The following is a 17,538-nucleotide window of genomic DNA, read 5'->3' as shown; positions in this document are numbered from 1 at the left end:
ACACACACAATGTAGGTCATAGTCGAGATAGCAGTCTTTGCCAACCGCTGATGGTTACCTGTTTTTTTTAGTAAGGCTTTGTTGGGAGGTAGCATCCACCAGGCCCCTAGATTCTCTGTCCAGCTACGCAGCTGGCTGTGATCCTGGAGAATTGTGTTTAATTCACCCCTCCTGTGCACTCTGCAAAGGGGGCTCCTCTCTCCCCACATATACCATTGGGCTGGGTCTCCCCGGCTACCTATCCTGGTGGCCTCTCTGGCTACCTATATGGTTGGCTATCTGGCAACCTATATGGGGGAATTCTGTCTACCTATTCTGGAGTGTTCTCTGGCTACCTATATGGGGGATTCTATGGCTAGCTATATGTGGGCTCTCTGGCTACCTAGATGGGAACGGGGTCTCTGCCAACCAATATGGGGCCTCTCTTGCTACCTATGCTGAGACCGTGGGGCTATCTGCCTTTCTACATGGGGAGCTCTCTGGCTACTTATATTGGGAGGCTCTCAGGCTAACTATCCTGGGGGTGCACTCTGTGATTAAAGGGACACTATCGATTAACATGTTTATTTCAATTGAGATAGAAAATGTTTGGGAAGTGCTGCTAAGTACTGGTGTATACATTTCACTGCTTATCTATTTGATTATTGTTTTCTAATTCCTTTCACATTTTTCTGATGGCAGACTCAGTCATGAGGGGAGGGGGGAAATTCCCTCTCAGTGTTTAACTCTGTGCGCAGAGAGCTCAGTCAGAGACAGGCAGAGCTTTCTCTCATAGAGAGCAGAGGAAATGTATCTTATGTGCAACATAAACATTTGTAATACTGTAGTGTGTGAAACCTGATACCTGTTTTCAAATAATCTGCTTCAATATTACACTGTTCTTAGCATGTCAGACTGCAGAGATTCATACAGATTCATACATCTGCAAATGAGACATTCCAAACGTAGCTAAAATCTACAAACAATTAATTAAAGCTTTTGCCTCTGATATTTAACATGAAAAGTAGGAAAATGTTAACACAGCTACTTAGACATTATTTGTACATTTTAGAACACTTGGGTATTGATAGTATTCCTTTAAGATGTGGAATGCATTTCCACAGTAAGTAGTTATGGCAAATTCTATACCTGCATTTAAAAGGGGCTTAGATGCTTTCCTTGTGTTGAAAGACATCCATGGCTACAATTACTAGGTAATGTCCAGTGATGTTGATCCAGGGATTTTATTTGATTGCCATCTGGAGTCAGTAAGGAATTTTTTCCCTTTTGGGGCTAATTGGACCATGCCTTGTAAGGGTTTTTTGCCTTCCTCTGGATCAACATGGATATATGAGGGAGCAGGCTGGTGTTGTACTTTGTTCTCTGGTTGAACTCGATGGACGTATTGAAAGGAATTGGACCTCTACCAGTCACCCAGACATAGTCACCGTGGTTCACCCAAGAGTGGCAGATGCATCTGGAGACAACTCTTTGTAGAAATGACACGCACACACAAGGAGTATCAAAGAATTGTCTGAAAGCTGTAATGGACACAGGGTTTATATAGCCAAAATTAGGTGAGGTAACCATGATTCTACTGCGCAAGTGCAAAAGGGTTATACAAGTATAAGCATACATATATGGTAGTATATTTCCTTTAGGCCAGGTGCTATATTTAAGTAAAAGACAACATTCTACTAATTGCTCATTAGCAGAGAGTATTCATGATAAATGAGCATGTTTACAATAAACAAAACTAAAATACATTCTGCGGTTTGGGACGTTCAGGGCGTCATGACATTTTATGCTGCTAGATATCAAAGCATAGGTTACTAGATGTCAAAACATCAAGAGGGGAATTTACACAGAGTCTGAGAATTAAAGTAGTATTAAACCATGAATATTAGACATTGAATATAGACCATTTAACTAACACAAATGAATGAAGAGACAAAATGGATGCCGTGTAACTAGATGAGCAGACAAAATGGATCTCATATACCCTTCAATCCCCTCTTAAAGAGACTCCGTAACAAAAATTGCATCCTGTTTTTTATCATCCTACAAGTTCCAAGAGCTATTCTAATGTGTTCTGGCTTACTGCAGCACTTTGTACTATCACAGTCTCTGTAATAAATCAACTTATCTCTCTCTTGTCAGACTTGTCAGCCTGTGTCTGGAAGGCTGCCAAGTTCTTCAGTGTTGTGGTTCTGCTATGAACTCCTCCTTCCAGGCCCCTCTATGCACACTGCCTGTGTGTTATTTAGTTTAGAGCAGCTTCACTCTTCTCTCTTATCTTTTACAATCTGGATAAATCGTCCTCTGAGCTGGCTGGGCTTTCACATAGTAAGGAATTACAGACAAGGGCAAAGCTGTTTGCAGGAAGAAAAGAGCAGCCTGAAACTTCAGTGCATGAGAGATGCAGGGGGAAAGAAACACACAAATGATCTCTTGAGATTCAAAAGGAAGGCTGTATACAGCCTGCTTGTGTATGGATGTATTTTCTATGTGTGGACATACTGTACATCAACCTACTTCCTGTTTTGGTGGCCATTTTGTTTGTTTATAAACAAACTTTTTAAAACTGTTTTTAACCACTTTTAATGCGGCGGTGAGCGGCGAAATTGTGACAGAGGGGAATAGGAGATGTCCCCTAACGCACTGGTATGTTTACTTTTGTGTGATTTTAACAATACAGATTCTCTTTAAGTCATGGAACATGGAACAAGTCTTACATCTGTGCCTGCCTGCCAACTCTCAGGCACGCAGCCACACTTCTGCTCGCTCGGCACCCCTATGGGAAACAGTCAAACCACGCCGTACCACTTCAAGACGCCGAGAGATCGGGGGTTCACCCTCCAGGATGTCTGACCCGGGCTGAGAACTACAGGCTAAACCAGCACTGGCTTAAGTAATAGGCCTGGATGACTATTCAGACCTTAACCTACTGCACTCAGTTACTACCCAGTAATATTAGCATCCTTCCGCAGGAGGGTCGCTTTTCAACTAGCTGTTGTTATTTGTTAGGAATTGCCCCATGTTCCTGTTGAACACATTAGTTTCTCTATATATACGCATATTTTTCATTGATATACAGTTTTAATGCCATATAGATGAGATGGTTTCAATCGTAGCAGTTTATTGTGCGACAGGTTTCTTTCTTTATTGGTGTAAAATATTACACTAAGCTTTGCAGCTGGAGGGGGTTACGGATTCCCCCGCCAGACTTTTCGGCTTGTCTCCTAGCAATGCTAGGCGATACCTTGGCTCCCCCTGTGCTCCTTGACCACAGGGACAGCCAACTTTCGAGAATGGTTTGCATCCCCCTGTTTGGCCTCCTTCCAGGGGGTTGCACTTTATGGTTCCTTTTTTTCCGTTAGGTTCTCCACCCTCCACATCCCTCCCACCCCCCCCCCTTTCCCACTCCGTTCCCCAACCCCCCAGGGTCGTCAGCTCCGTTATCTCAGGAGGCGGGTAGAATTTCGCTTACACTAGGTTCATGTCATGGCTGTAACTAGTACCGCTAGAGGCCTTACTATCATTTCACACAATGTGCAAGGGTTCAACACCCGTAAAAAAGAACTAAAGCGTTTAACTACTATAAATCGTGCAAGGTGGACATTGTCTGCTTGCAGGAGACAAGATTTTCGGTCTCTTCTCACCCCTCCTTCCTTAGCTTTCACTTCCCCCTGATATTTAATCCCCGGGCCAGAGAAAAAGTGAGGGGGTGACTATTGCATTTCGTAGGGGACTTCCCTTTAAATGTAGGACATCCATAACCGACCCAACCGGGAGATATGCCCTTTTAGTAGGATCATTGGGCGACGAAATCCTAACTATAGTGTCTTATTACGCACCAAACAGTTTCCAGGAGCGCTTTCTCTCTCACTTTATTCAAGTAATAAATCGACATAAAGAGGGCACTCTTATTTTATGTGGTGACACCAATTCTGTTTTAGACGAGGCTTTAGACAGGTCCTGGGCCACTAACCAACCTAATACTTCCAAGGCCCCCGGCACCCCAAACCCCACAACGATTAGCTCACTGTTCCGTTCCCAGAACCTCCTTGACGCCTGGAGAGAGCTCAATCCTAACACACGCGACTACACATTCTACTCCAATCCCCACAACAGCTTTTGTCGGATAGACCATCTCTTCCTCCATCAGCAAATTTTGCCTAATGTAAATAGAGCTAAAATACTTGCAGTCACATGGTCGGACCATAGCCCGCTACTTATCCAGTTAACTTCTCTAACCCCCAGGAAATCAAACTTCAGGTGGCGCATGAATGACTCCCTACTTTCAGACTCAGATTCTCTGGGCAAAATCCGAACCTTTCTAGAGGACTATGTCGAAGAGAACAGGGAATCTGTCAGTTCGCCTATCATCCTATGGGAGGCCCTGAAAGCGACAGTCAGGGGACGCATCATTGGCCTAGCCTCGCATACGAAAAAGCAGAAACAGAAAGACATAGCAGATCTAACTGATAAACTAGATAAAGCTGAGGCTGCCTGGAAAGATAACCCTACTGTCTCTCTCAAAAGGGAAAGAGACCTTATCCGCACTCAGCTTGATCTTAAATTATCAGACGTGGCTGAAAAGCAACTACGCTGGCAAAAAAATAAATATTACCGATGGGCCAATAAATCGAACACTTTACTGGCCAATAAATTAAAGCATAGGGTTTATAGGCCCCCTACTTTATCAGTCCGCCTACCCTCTGGTCAGGTCACCCTAGATCCTCAAAAGATTACACAAGGCTTCCATGACTTCCTGAGCAAGCTTTATGCCCCTCCAGATCCTCTTCCGGTGGCGGATCTTGCATCCTTTTTAGATTCTATTCATCTCCCACAGATCCCTCCAGACTTAGTAGAAATAATGAATGGGGATGTCACATCGGAGGAGGTTCTGGAGGCAATTAAGTCTCTCAAGGTTTCAAAAATTCCCGGGCCCGACGGATTCTCAGGACTCTTTTATAAGAAATTTGCAAACGCTTTAAGCCCCCTTCTTGTCCCACTTTTTAACGCCTATAAAAAGGGCCATGCCCCACATCCCAGCTCTTTGCAGGCTGATATAGTGATGCTCCCTAAATCCGACCAAGAGCCTTTAGATCCTCAGCACTTTAGGCCTATATCTCTACTGAACATAGACCTCAAATTGTTAAGCAAAATATTGGCCTCCCGAGCTAATAGATTTTTGGCAGATATTATTCACAAGGACCAGGTGGGCTTTGTACCAGGTCGCCAGGCCTCGGACGCCACCTTACGGGCAATCCAAATTTTTGAGCTCATGCATTTAAGGAAGATACCAGGCCTGTGCCTCTCTCTTGACATATATAAGGCTTTTGACCGGGTCTCATGGGAGTATCTATATGCAGTGCTGGACAGATGGGGACTGGGAGGCTCATTCACTTCATGGATCAAAATCTTATATTCTAACCCCACAGCTAGTATACATTATGCGGGTCACTCCTCTCCCTTATTTAAAATTCTCGGCAGCCTCCGTAGATGCGCAGACGTGCGCGAAACGGCCGTCAGGCTTAAACCACCAGCACCCACCACACCACCAGGTACCCCACCTCTATTCAATTTGATCCACTGTGCCAGACAGCCATGTTTTGTACGTTTTTGTATGTGCCACCATATACGTTTGAAGATTAAATCATCAGATATTTTGCAGTGCCGGTCTCCTCTGCCTGTTTTCTCCTCTGCCAATCTGTTTACTTGTCTTACACCAGAGCACGCAACAACATGCTGACATAGGGGCACCTGACAGACTGCTAAAGCACTCTTGCTAGCACCATAGTGCCAACCCGCTACTTCCTCCATTCCTTATTTAAAATTCACAGGGGCACTAGGCAGGGTTGCCCTCTGTCATCCATTCTTTTTATTATGGCCATGGAACCTTTAGCAGCGACTGTTCGACAGCACAGGGTGGAGCTAGCGGGAGTACATCACAAATTAAACCTATTTGCGGACGACCTATTACTGTTTATAACCCAACCCCAAACCACCATCCCAGAAGTAATGTCCATATTGAACACATTCTCTACTGTCTCTGGCCTCCAGATTAACACTAAAAAATCTAAAATACTCAATGTCACCCTAGCCCTAGCCCTAGATGCCTGTTAATCCCTCAAAACTGGTCAGGCCCTGCACTAGACTACTTGGGAATTAACCTAACTGCCTCATATGACACACTATTTCAACATAATTACTACCCCTTAGCTAGGTCAATAACACGGTTACTATCCCAACGGTCCACCTATGGTCTCTCCTGGTTGGGTCGGGTCAATTCCATCAAGATGACACTCCTCCCCAAGCTCCTCTACTATTTTAGGCTGCTGCCGGTCCGGGTCCCTTCCCATTTCCTGAGAATGTTACAGGGCAAATTAAATAATTTCATTTGGGATAACTCCCGCCCAAGGGTCGGTAAGCGGACACTTTATGCCCATAAAAGAGATGGAGGTCTGGGTGTTCCCAACCTCTCTAGTTATTATCAGGCTGCCCAAATAACTCACCTCGTAGACCTGTACAAAGGTTCAAAAATGCCTGTGTGGGCCTTATTTGACATTCCTGGGGCTGCCCCTCAGTCCATTCAGACTCCCATTTGGCTACATAAACGATCTCGCCCCCAGAATCTGAGTGCTCTACTACGACACTGTCTGGCGGTGTGGGACACAGCACGATACTCCAGAAATTTGATGTCACCCACCCTCCCTCTCCTATCCATCATTGACAACCCTCTTTTTACCCCAGCTTCTGACAACCCGGGCAGCTTTAGATGGTGGAGGGACCAGGGCCTAGAGCAAATAAAATCACTGACCAGCAGTGCCGGAATATTATCCTGGGAAGACTTAAGAGACAAATACCAAATCCCAAACAAAGAAAAATTCCGATATCTCCAACTAAAACACTGGCTAAAATCGCTCTTCCCGCGGCAAACCCAGTTCCTAATTGTCCTAACTAGATTTGAGAGACTCTGTGCCCTGGAACCTTTTGCCAGAGGGGTAATCTCGGGTTTGTACGCCCAACTTAACGACCCGCCCCCATCATTTCGCCATGCATATGTTTCTAGGTGGGAGTCAGATCTGAAGAGCTCTAAAACCAAAGAGGAGTGGGAGACAATTTGGAGCACGGTGCCCAAACTTTCCTTAAACTTAGCCCTGGTTGAATCAGCCTATAAAGTTTTACTTCGGTGGTATTAGGTACCTGCCAGGCCCCGGCATGTTCTTGGCATGGAATCAGGCCACTGCTTGCGAGGTTGCCAAACCAAAGGTGATATGTTACATATCTTCTGGGCCTGTCCTATGATATCCAGGTTTTGGTCCAGAATATATAGAATGTTCCAAGTACTATTTGGCAAACAGGTCACCAAAGACCCGTGGTCCGCACTTTTACATTGTAAAATTGATCAGTTGACCAAATCTCAGAATACTCTGGCTCACTTTATCTTGGTGGCGGCCTCCCAGACAGTGGCCCGCGCCTGGCGTACCCAATTTGTCTCTTTTGAGAAAATGAAACACAGGGTCTCCGCGTATATGGTCCAAGAACAGATGGCTAGCAAGCTGGAAGACAGGGTTGAAGCTCACCATAAAATATGGGATCCGTGGAAGCACTATATTACCTCTATTTCCCACTAAGCAACTGCACAGTATGAATACTTCACACGTGTGCGAGACAGCTCTTGCCCTCCGTGGAGACCGGAGTCTAGATCTTGACCCCCCATCCCCTCCCCTCCTTCCCCCCCCCCCCTTCTTTTTTTATCTCGTTTTTCTCTTTTTTTGTTTTTGTTCTGTTTTTGCCTTTTCTCTCCCCCTTCTCTGTCCTGGGGGCTACGGCCCAACCAGTATAAACGCGGTCAGATGTGTTTCTGGCTATATGTGTCTTAACTGAGGACATTTCAGAAGCGCAAGTGTGAAGCCATGGACTGGCATATCGAGACCACCAGAATCTTGGACATATCTTTTTGCCACATTCTGACCTGTCTGAACTGTTTTGAAAGAGTTTATATATGTTATATTTTGTATTTTGAAAACTTCAATAAAAACTTTGAAACAGAAAAGAATAAGCTAATTACATGCCTCAAGATAAAACAACCAATGATTCACATATTTCCACATAAAAGAATCAAGTAGTCACATGTCTCCATAAAAAAAGATTCACATGCTTCCAGATAAACTAATTAGTCACATGCCTTCAGGTAAAATTATTAAGTAGCCAGGTGCCTCAAAATAAAAAAAAAATAGCCAGATGCCCCCTATATACCGGTAGTCCTCGGTTAACGAACGAGATAGGGACTGTAGGTTGGTTCTTAACCTGAATCTGTTCTAAAGTTGGAACATTGTGCCATCTCTGTCCTTTGTACCTCCTATGTGCCCCCCAGTGCCTCCAGTGTCCCCCTCTGTGTCACCTCTGCCCTCTGTACTTGCTTATACAAGTTTAACCACTTCCTTACCGCCGTATAGACAATTGGCGGCCGGGAAGTGGACCCCGCAAGGACCGCCGTATTGACAAATGGCGGCGGTCCTTGTAATGGCATGGGCGGCGCGATCGCGTCATTCGTGACGCGATCAGCCGCCGGCGCCTGACTCCGCCCCCCTTGCGCTGTAACCCGCCGGCCGTTCGGAAGCGCCGGCGGGTTACTACCACCTGGATCGCCGCATACAAAGTGTATAATAAACTTTGTAATGTTTACAAAGTGTATTATACAGGCTGCCTCCTGTCTTGGTGGTCCCAATGTCCGAGGGACCACCAGGGCAGGCTGCAGCCACCCTATGTCGCACCCAAGCACACTGATTTCCCCCCCCCGCCCCAGATCGCCCACAGCACCCCTCAGCCCCCCCCCCTCTGCCCACCCCCCAGACCCCTGTTTGCACCCAATCACCCCCCCTAATCACCCATCAATCACTCCCTGTCACTATCTGTCAACGCTATTTTTTTTACCCCCCCCCCCCCCCCCTGCCTCCTGCCCCCTCCTGATCACCCCCCCCCCACCCCTCAGATTCTCCCCAGACCCCCCCCCCCCCCTGTGTACTGTATGCATCTATCCCCCTGATTACCTGTCAATCACCTGTCAATCACCCATCAATCACCCCCTGTCACTGCCACCCATCAATCAGCCCCTAACCTGCCCCTTGCGGGCAATCTGATCACCCACCCACACCAATAGATCGCCCGCAGATCCGACGTCAGATCACCTCCCAAGTGCAGTGTTTACTTCTGTTCTCTACCCTAAACACCCACTAATTACCCATCAATCACCCCCTATCACCACCTGTCACTGTTACCCATCAGATCAGACCCTAATCTGCCCCTTGTGGGCACCCAATCACCCGCCTACACGCTCAGATTGCCCTCAGACCCCCCTTATCAATTCACCAGTGCAATATTTACAGTTGTTCTTCCCTGTAATAACCCACTGATTACCTGTCAATCACCTATCAATCACCCCCTGTCACTGCCACCCATCAATCAGCCCCTAACCTGCCCCTTGCGGGCAATCTGATCACCTACCCACACCAATAGATCGCCCGCAGATCCGACGTCAGATCACCTCCCAAGTGCAGTGTTTACATCTGTTCTCTACCCTAAACACCCACTAATTACCCATCAATCACCCCCTGTCACTGCTACCTATCAGATTAGACCCCTATCTGCCCCTAGGGCACTCAATCACCCGCCTACACCCTCAGACCCCAGCCCTGATCGCCTCGCCAGTGCATTGCTTGCATCTATTCCTCCCTCTAATCACACCTTGAGACACCCATCAATCACCTCCTGTCACCCCCTAGCACACCTACCCATCAGATCAGGCCCTGATTTGCCCCGTGTGGGCTCCTGATCACTTGTCCAAACCCTCAGATCCCCCTCAGACCCCCTTCCGATCACCTCCTCAGTGCATTGATTGCATCTATTGTCCCCTCTAACCAACCCCTGAGACACCCATCAATCACCTCCTGTCACCCCCCTAGCACTCCTATCCATCAGATCATTCCCAATACAACCTGTCATCTAAAAGGCCACCCTGCTTATAACCGGTTCCACAAAATTCGCCCCCTCATAGACCACTTGTCATCCAAATTTGCAGATGCCTATACCCCTGAACTGCCATTTTGAGACATTTGGTTTCCAGACTACTCACGGATTTGGGCCCGTTTTTATTTTTTTGTCACAAGTTAGCGGAAATTGATTTTAATTGTTTTTTTTCACAAAGTGTCATTTTCCGCTAACTCACCATACTCCTAACGGAATACCTTTGGGTGTCTTCTTTCTAGAATGGGGTCATTTGTGGGGTTCCTATACTGCCCTGGCATTTTAGGGGCCCTAAACCGTGAGGAGTAGTCTTGAAACAAAAATGACCTGTGAAATCCTAAAGGTACTCATTGCACTTTGGGCCCCTTAGCGTACTTAGGGTGTAAAAAAAGTGCCACACATGTGGCACCGCCGTACTCAGGAGAAGTAGTATAATGTGTTTTGGGGTGTATTTTTACACATACCCATGCTGGGTGGGAGAAATATCTCTGTAAATGACAATTGTTTCATTTTTTTTACACACAATTGTCCATTTACAGAGATATTTCTCCCACCCAGCATGGGTATGTGTAAAAATACACCCCAAAACACATTATACTACTTTTCCTGAGTACGGCGGTACCACATGTGTGACACTTTTTTGCAGCCTAGGTGCGCTAAGGGGTCCAACGTCCTATTCACAGGTCATTTTGAGGCATTTGTTTTCTAGACTACTCCTCACGGTTTAGGGCCCCTAAAATGCCAGAGCAGTATAGGAACCCCACAAATGACCCCATTCTAGAAAGAAGACACCCAAAGGTATTTCGTTAGGAGTATGGTGAGTTCATAGAAGATTTTATTTTTTGTCACAAGTTAGTGAAAAATGACACTTTGTGAAAAAAAAAACCAATAAAAATCAATTTCCGCTAACTTTTGACAAAAAATAAAATCTTCTATGAACTCACCGTACTACTAACGGAATACCTTGGGGTGTCTTCTTTCTAAAATTGAGTCATTTGTGGGGTTCCTATACTGTCCTGGCATTTTAGGGGCCCTAAACCGTGAGGAGTAGTCTTGAAACGAAATTTCTCAAAATGACCTGTGAAATCCTAAAGGTACTCATTGTACTTTGGGCCCCTTAGCGCAGTTAGGGTGCAAAAAAGTGCCACACATGTGGTATCGTCGTACTCAGGAGAAGTAGTATAATGTGTTTTGGGGTGTATTTTTACACATACCCATGCTGAGTGGGATAAATCTCTCTGTAAATGGACAATTGTGTGTAAAAAAATGAAAAAAATTGTCATTTACAGAGATATTTCTCCCACCCAGCATCGGTATGTGTAAAAATACACCCCAAAACACATTATACTACTTCTACTGAGTACGGCAATACCACATGTGTGGCACTTTTTTGCAGCCTAACTGCGCTAAGGGGCCCAAAGTCCAATGAGCACCTTTAGGCTTTACAGGGGTGCTTACAAATTAACACCCCCCAAAATGCAAGGACAGTAAACACACCCCACAAATGACCCCATTTTGGAAAGTAGACACTTCAAGGTATTCAGAGAGGGGCATGGTGAGTCCGTGGCGGATTTCATTTTTTTTTTTTGTCGCAAGTTAGAAGAAATGGATTTTTTTTTCTTGTCACAATGTCATTTTCCGCTTACTTGTGACAAAAAATATCTTCTATGAACTCACTATGCCTCTCAGTGAATACTTTAGGATGTCTTCTTTCCAAAATGGGGTCATTTGGGGGGTATTTATACTATCCTGGAATTTTAGCCCCTCATGAAACATGACAGGGGGTCAGAAAAGACATAGATGCTTGAAAATGGGAAAATTCACTTTTTGCACCATAGTTTGTAAACGCTATAACTTTTACCCAAACCAATAAATATACACTGAATGGGTTTTTTTTATCAAAAACATGTTTGTCCACATTTTTCGCACTGCATGTATACAGAAATTTTACTTTATTTGAAAAATGTCAGCACAGAAAGTTTAAAAAAATCATTTTTTTTGCCAAAATTCATGTCTTTTTTGATGAATATAATAAAAAGTAAAAATTGCAGCAGCAATCAAATAGCACCAAAAGAAAGCTTCATTAGTGACAAGAAAAGGAGCCAAAATTCATTTAGGTGGTAGGTTGTATGAGCGAGCAATAAACCGTGAAACCTGCAGTGGTCTGAATGGAAAAAAAGTGCCTGGTCCTTAAGGGGCCCACGGTTCTCAAGCCCACGGTCCTCAAGTGGTTAAAAGCCATTTTTTCTTTGAATTTTTTTAAATCGATTTTCTCAAAAACTAAAGTCCAATTAGAAAAAAAAAATTGACTTGTTCCCATGGGAACACAGAATCCATGCCATTTGTATCGGTGGATCGTTTGTAAGTGGGGCGTTCGTAAGTTGGGGACTACCTGTACAATAATTAAGTAGCCATGTTCCCCCAGATAAAAGTATAAAAGTGAGCTAGTGGTGTGTGTGTGTGTGTGTGTGTGTGTGTGTGTGTGTGTGTGTGTGTGTGTGTGTGTGTGTGTGTGTGTGTGTGTGTGTGTGTGTGTGTGTGTGTGTGTGTGTGTGTGTGTGTGTGTGTGTGTGTGTGTGTGTGTATACACAGTGGGATGCGAAAGTTTGGGCCACCTTTTTAATCATCATGATTTTCTTGCATAAATCGTTGCCTGTTACAATAAAAAATGACAGTAAAATATATCATATAGGAGACACATACACAGTGATATTTGAGAAGTGAAATTAAGTTTATTGGATTTACAGAAAGTGAGCAATAATTGTTTAAACAAAATTAGACAGGTGCATAAATGTGGGCACCACAAAAAGAAATGAAATCAGTATTTAATGGGACTCCAAGCAGTGCCTGTGGGTATAACTTTAAGCATACCCACAACTAATTAATTATATCCTCACACCTACCAGCATGATGTTTGTAATTATATCCCCCTGGGTTCCTTGTATTTCATTGCATTGTGCTGAATGGAGCTGCCGACTTTGGGGAAAAGTCGTCCTGTGTAATAAAATGCTGGACTCCGAAAAGTGAAGTAACTTTGAAAAGATGCATACCATTTTGAAGCTCTCTTTCTCCTCTTTCCAATGATATATAAACCGCCGCCCTACACCTTTTAGTTTTCGCTATTTTCGCGATGGAAATCGCTGCAGCCGTAAATTCCATTGCACAAATAGCAAAAAACTAAAAGGCGTAGGGCGGTAGTTTATACACCATTGGAAAGAGGAGAAAGAGAGCTTCAAAATGGTATGCATCTTTCCATAGTTACTGCACTGATCGGAGTCACTTTAATAGACCCTCCTTTTGCAGAAATTACAGCTTCTAAACGCTTCCTGTAGGACCCAATGAGAGTCTGGATTCTGGTTAAAGGTATTTTGGACCATAACTCTTTACAAAACATTTCTAGTTCATTCAGGTTTGATGGCTTCCTAGCATGGACTCTTTTACTCACACCACAGATTTTCAGTTATATTCAGGTCTGGGGACTGAGATGGCCATTCCAGAATGTTGTACTTGTTCCTCTGCATGAATGCCTTAGTGGATTTTGAACAGTGTTCAGGGTTTTTGTCTTGTTGAAAGACCCAGCCCTGACGCAGCTTCAGCTCTGTCACTGATTCCTGGACATTGGTCTCCAGAATCTGCTGATACTGAGGGGAATCCAAGCGTCGCTCAACTTTGACAAGATTCCCAGACCCTGCACTGACCACACAGCATGATGGAACCACCAACATATTTTACTGTAGGTAGCAGGTGTTTTTCTTGGAATGCTGTGTTCTTTTTCCTCCATGCATAACGCCCCTTGCTATGCTTAAAGAGACACTGAAGCGAAAAAAAAATTATGATATTATGATTTGTATGTGTAGTACAGCTAAGAAATAAATCATTAAGATCAGATACATCAGTCTAATTGTTTCCAGTACAGGAAGAGTTGAGAAACTCCAGTTGTTATCTCAATGCAAACAAGCCATTAAGCTCTCCGACTAAGTTAGTCGTGGAGAGGGCTGTTATCTGACTTTTATTATCTCAACTGTAAGTGAACTGTTTACTTTTTCTCTGCTAGAGGAGAGGTCATTACTTCACAGACTGCTCTGAAAGACTCATTTTGAATGCTGAGTGTTGTGTAATCTGCACATATTATAGAATGATGCAATGTTAGAAAAAACACTATATACCTGAAAAAAATAAGAGAATATTTTCTTTGCTGCTAATCTTCTAGTAATTATTCATAGTACACAACCAATTCACTATATCATATTTTTTTTTCGCTTCAGTGTCTCTTTAAATAACTCAAGTTTAGTTTCATCAGTCCACAGCACCTTATTCCAAAATGAAGCTGGCTTGTCCAAATGTGCCTCAAGCGGCTCTGTTTGTGCTGTGGGCGCATACAGCATCTCCTTGTGTAGAGTACGCCGAATGGTCAAACGATGCACAGTGACTCCAACTGCAGCAAGATGATGTTGTAGGTCTTTGGTGCTGGTCTGTGGGTTGATTCTGACTGTTCTCACCATTCGTCGCTTCTGTCTATCCGAGATTTTTCTTGTTTTGCCACTTCAAGCCTTAACTTGAACTGAGCCTATGGTCTTCTATTTCCTCAATATTTTCCTAACTGTGGAAACAGACAGCTGAAATCTCTGAGACAGCTTTCCGTATACTTCCCCTAAACCACGATTGTGAACAATCTTTGTCTTCAGGTCATTTGAGAGTTGTTTTAAGACCCCCATGTTGTTACTCTTCAGAGAAAATTAAAAGAGGAGGTAAACTTACAATTGACCTCCTTAACTACTCTCTCATAATTGGATTTACCTGTGTATGTAGGTCAGGGGTCACTGAGCTTATCAAGAAAATTTGAGTTCCAGTAATTAGTTCTAAAGGTTTTGGAATCAATAAAATGACACATTTCTGCACCTGCCTAATTTTATTTAAACAATTATTGTGCACTTTCTGGAAATGCAATAAACTTCATATCACTTCTCAAATATCCCTGTGTGTGTCTCCTATATGATATATCAAATTGACTTTTTTTTATCGTAACAACCAACGACTTATACAGGAAAATCATGACAATTCACAAGGTTGCCCAAACTTTTGCATCCCACTATATATATATATATATATATATATATATATATATATATATGTATGTATGTATGTATGTATGTATGTTGTGTGTGTGTGTGTGTGTATATATATATATATATATATATATATATATATATATATATATATATATATATATATATACAGGATCTTCTCAAAAAGTTAGCATATTGTGATAAAGTTCATTATTTTCTGTAATGTACTGATAAACATTAGACTTTCATATATTTTAGATTCAAATACACACAACTGAAGTAGTTCAAGCCTTATATTGTTTTAATATTGATGATTTTGGCATACAGCTCATGAAAACCCAAAATTCCTATCTCAAAAAATTAGCATATTTCATCCGACCAATAAAAGAAAAGTGTTTTTAAAACAAAAAAAGTCAACCTTCAAATAATTATGTTCAGTTATGCACTCAATACTTGGTCAGGAATCCTTTTGCAGAAATGACTGCTTCAATGTGGCATGCCTGTGGCACTGCTCAGGTGTTATGGAGGCCTAAGATGCTTCGGTAGCGGCATTAAGCTCATCCAGAGTGTTGGGTCTTGCGTCTCTCAACTTTCTCTTCACAATATCCCACAGATTCTCTATGGGGTTCAGGTCAGGAGAGTTGGCAGGCCAATTGAGCACAGTAATACCATGGTCAGTAAACCATTTACCAGTGGTTTTAACACTGTGAGCAGGTGCCAGGTCGTGCTGAAAAATGAAATCTTCATCTCCACAAAGCTTTTCAGCAGATGGAAGCTTGAAGTGCTCCAAAATCTCCTGATAGCTAGCTGCATTGACCATGCCCTTGATAAAACACAGTAGACCAACACCAGCAGCTGACATGGCACCCCAGACCATCACTGACTGTGGGTACTTGACACTGGACTTCAGGCATTTTGGCATTTCCCTCTCCCCAGTCTTCCTCCAGACTCTGGCACCTTGATTTCCGAATGACATGTAAAAGTTGCTTTCATCCGAAAAAAGTACTTTGGACCACTGAGCAACAGTCCAGTGCTGCTTCTCTGTAGCCCCTTCAGGCGCTTCTGCCTCTGTTTCTGGTTAAAAAGTGGGTTCATGCTTCCATCTGCTGAAAAGCTTTATGGAGATGAAGATTTCATTTTTCAGCACGACCTGGTACCTGCTCGCAGTGCCAAAACAACTGGTAAATGGTTTACTGACCATGGTATTACTGTGCTCAATTGGCCTGCCAACTCTCCTGACCTGAACCCCATAGAGAATCTGTGGGATATTGTGAAGAGAAAGTTGAGAGACGCAAGACCCAACACTCTGGATGAGCTTAAGGCTGCTATCGAAGCATCCTGGGCCTCCATAACACCTGAGCAGTGCCACAGGCTGATTGCCTCCATGCCACGCTGCATTGAAGCAGTCATTTCTGCAAAAGGATTCCTGACCAAGTATTGAGTGCATAACTGAACATAATTATTTGAAGGTTGACATTTTTTGTTTTAAAAACACATTTCTTTTATTGGTCGGATGAAATATGCTAATTTTTTGAGATAGGAAATTTGGGTTTTCATGAGCTGTATGCCAAAATCATCAATATTAAAACAATAAAAGTTGTGTGTATTTAAATCTAAAATATATGAAAGTCTAATGTTTATCAGTGCATTACAGAAAATAATGAACTTTATCACAATATGCTAATTTTTTGAGAAGATCCTGTATATATATAGTGTGTTGGTATATACCAGTGATGGCTAACCTTTCAGAGGCCGAGTGCCCAAACTGCGACCTAACATCGACTTGTTTATCTCCGAGTGCCAATGGGGGGGGGGGGGGTTTGCGCGCCGCGCCGAAAAATGGGCGTGGCTGATATTGTATGGGCGGAGCTAACGTAATGATGTAGCAGCGAGGCATAAGAAAGCCATGATGTGGTGAAATGAGGATTCACATCATGGGTGTGCAGAAACTGTGTGATGCTATTTATTAGTATACCCGCCGTAACCCCAAAGCAGCAAATATAGTCAACTATGACCATTAAGGGCTCATTCACACTATGTGCTGCGCTGTCAGTTTTGACGCAACACACATAATGTAAGATTCATATGGTAACATGAAAGTCAATAGACTTCCATGTTACCATTCACACTACAGGTGTGCGTTCCCATGCGTTACGTTGTAACGCATCTGGGAACATTTTAACGCACAACGCATACGTTTCCCCGATGAGTACAGCTGCCGACGTCCACACTTTAGCGCACCACAATGTGCATTCCGTGCGATCACTGTGCGTTGGCAGCGCATGCATGAAATTGCATTTGTGCATACGTTCTGTAGTGTGAATGAGCCCTTAATAATAAATGTAGCAACAGTTACCCCAGACACCAGAAAATAAACGCAATGTGTGCACCATTTCAGCATAAAATCATGCAATGTCGGCCACATTTCACCAGAAAACAAACGCAGTGGGCCACATTT

General features: G+C 43.6%; 1 protein-coding gene across 1 annotated transcript in view; it reads left to right on the top strand.

The window, feature by feature from the left end:
- Positions 1 to 17,538, top strand: part of VPS41 (VPS41 subunit of HOPS complex) — a 1,049,902-nt gene that overhangs the window by 500,116 nt on the left and 532,248 nt on the right. The gene's annotated exons all lie outside the window — the stretch shown is intronic.

Source organism: Hyperolius riggenbachi, chromosome 5, assembly GCF_040937935.1.
Source record: "Hyperolius riggenbachi isolate aHypRig1 chromosome 5, aHypRig1.pri, whole genome shotgun sequence".
Lineage (NCBI taxonomy): Eukaryota > Metazoa > Chordata > Amphibia > Anura > Hyperoliidae > Hyperolius > Hyperolius riggenbachi.
The sequence above is the reverse complement of the archived record's forward strand: the minus strand, read 5'-3'. Positions and strand labels throughout refer to the sequence as shown.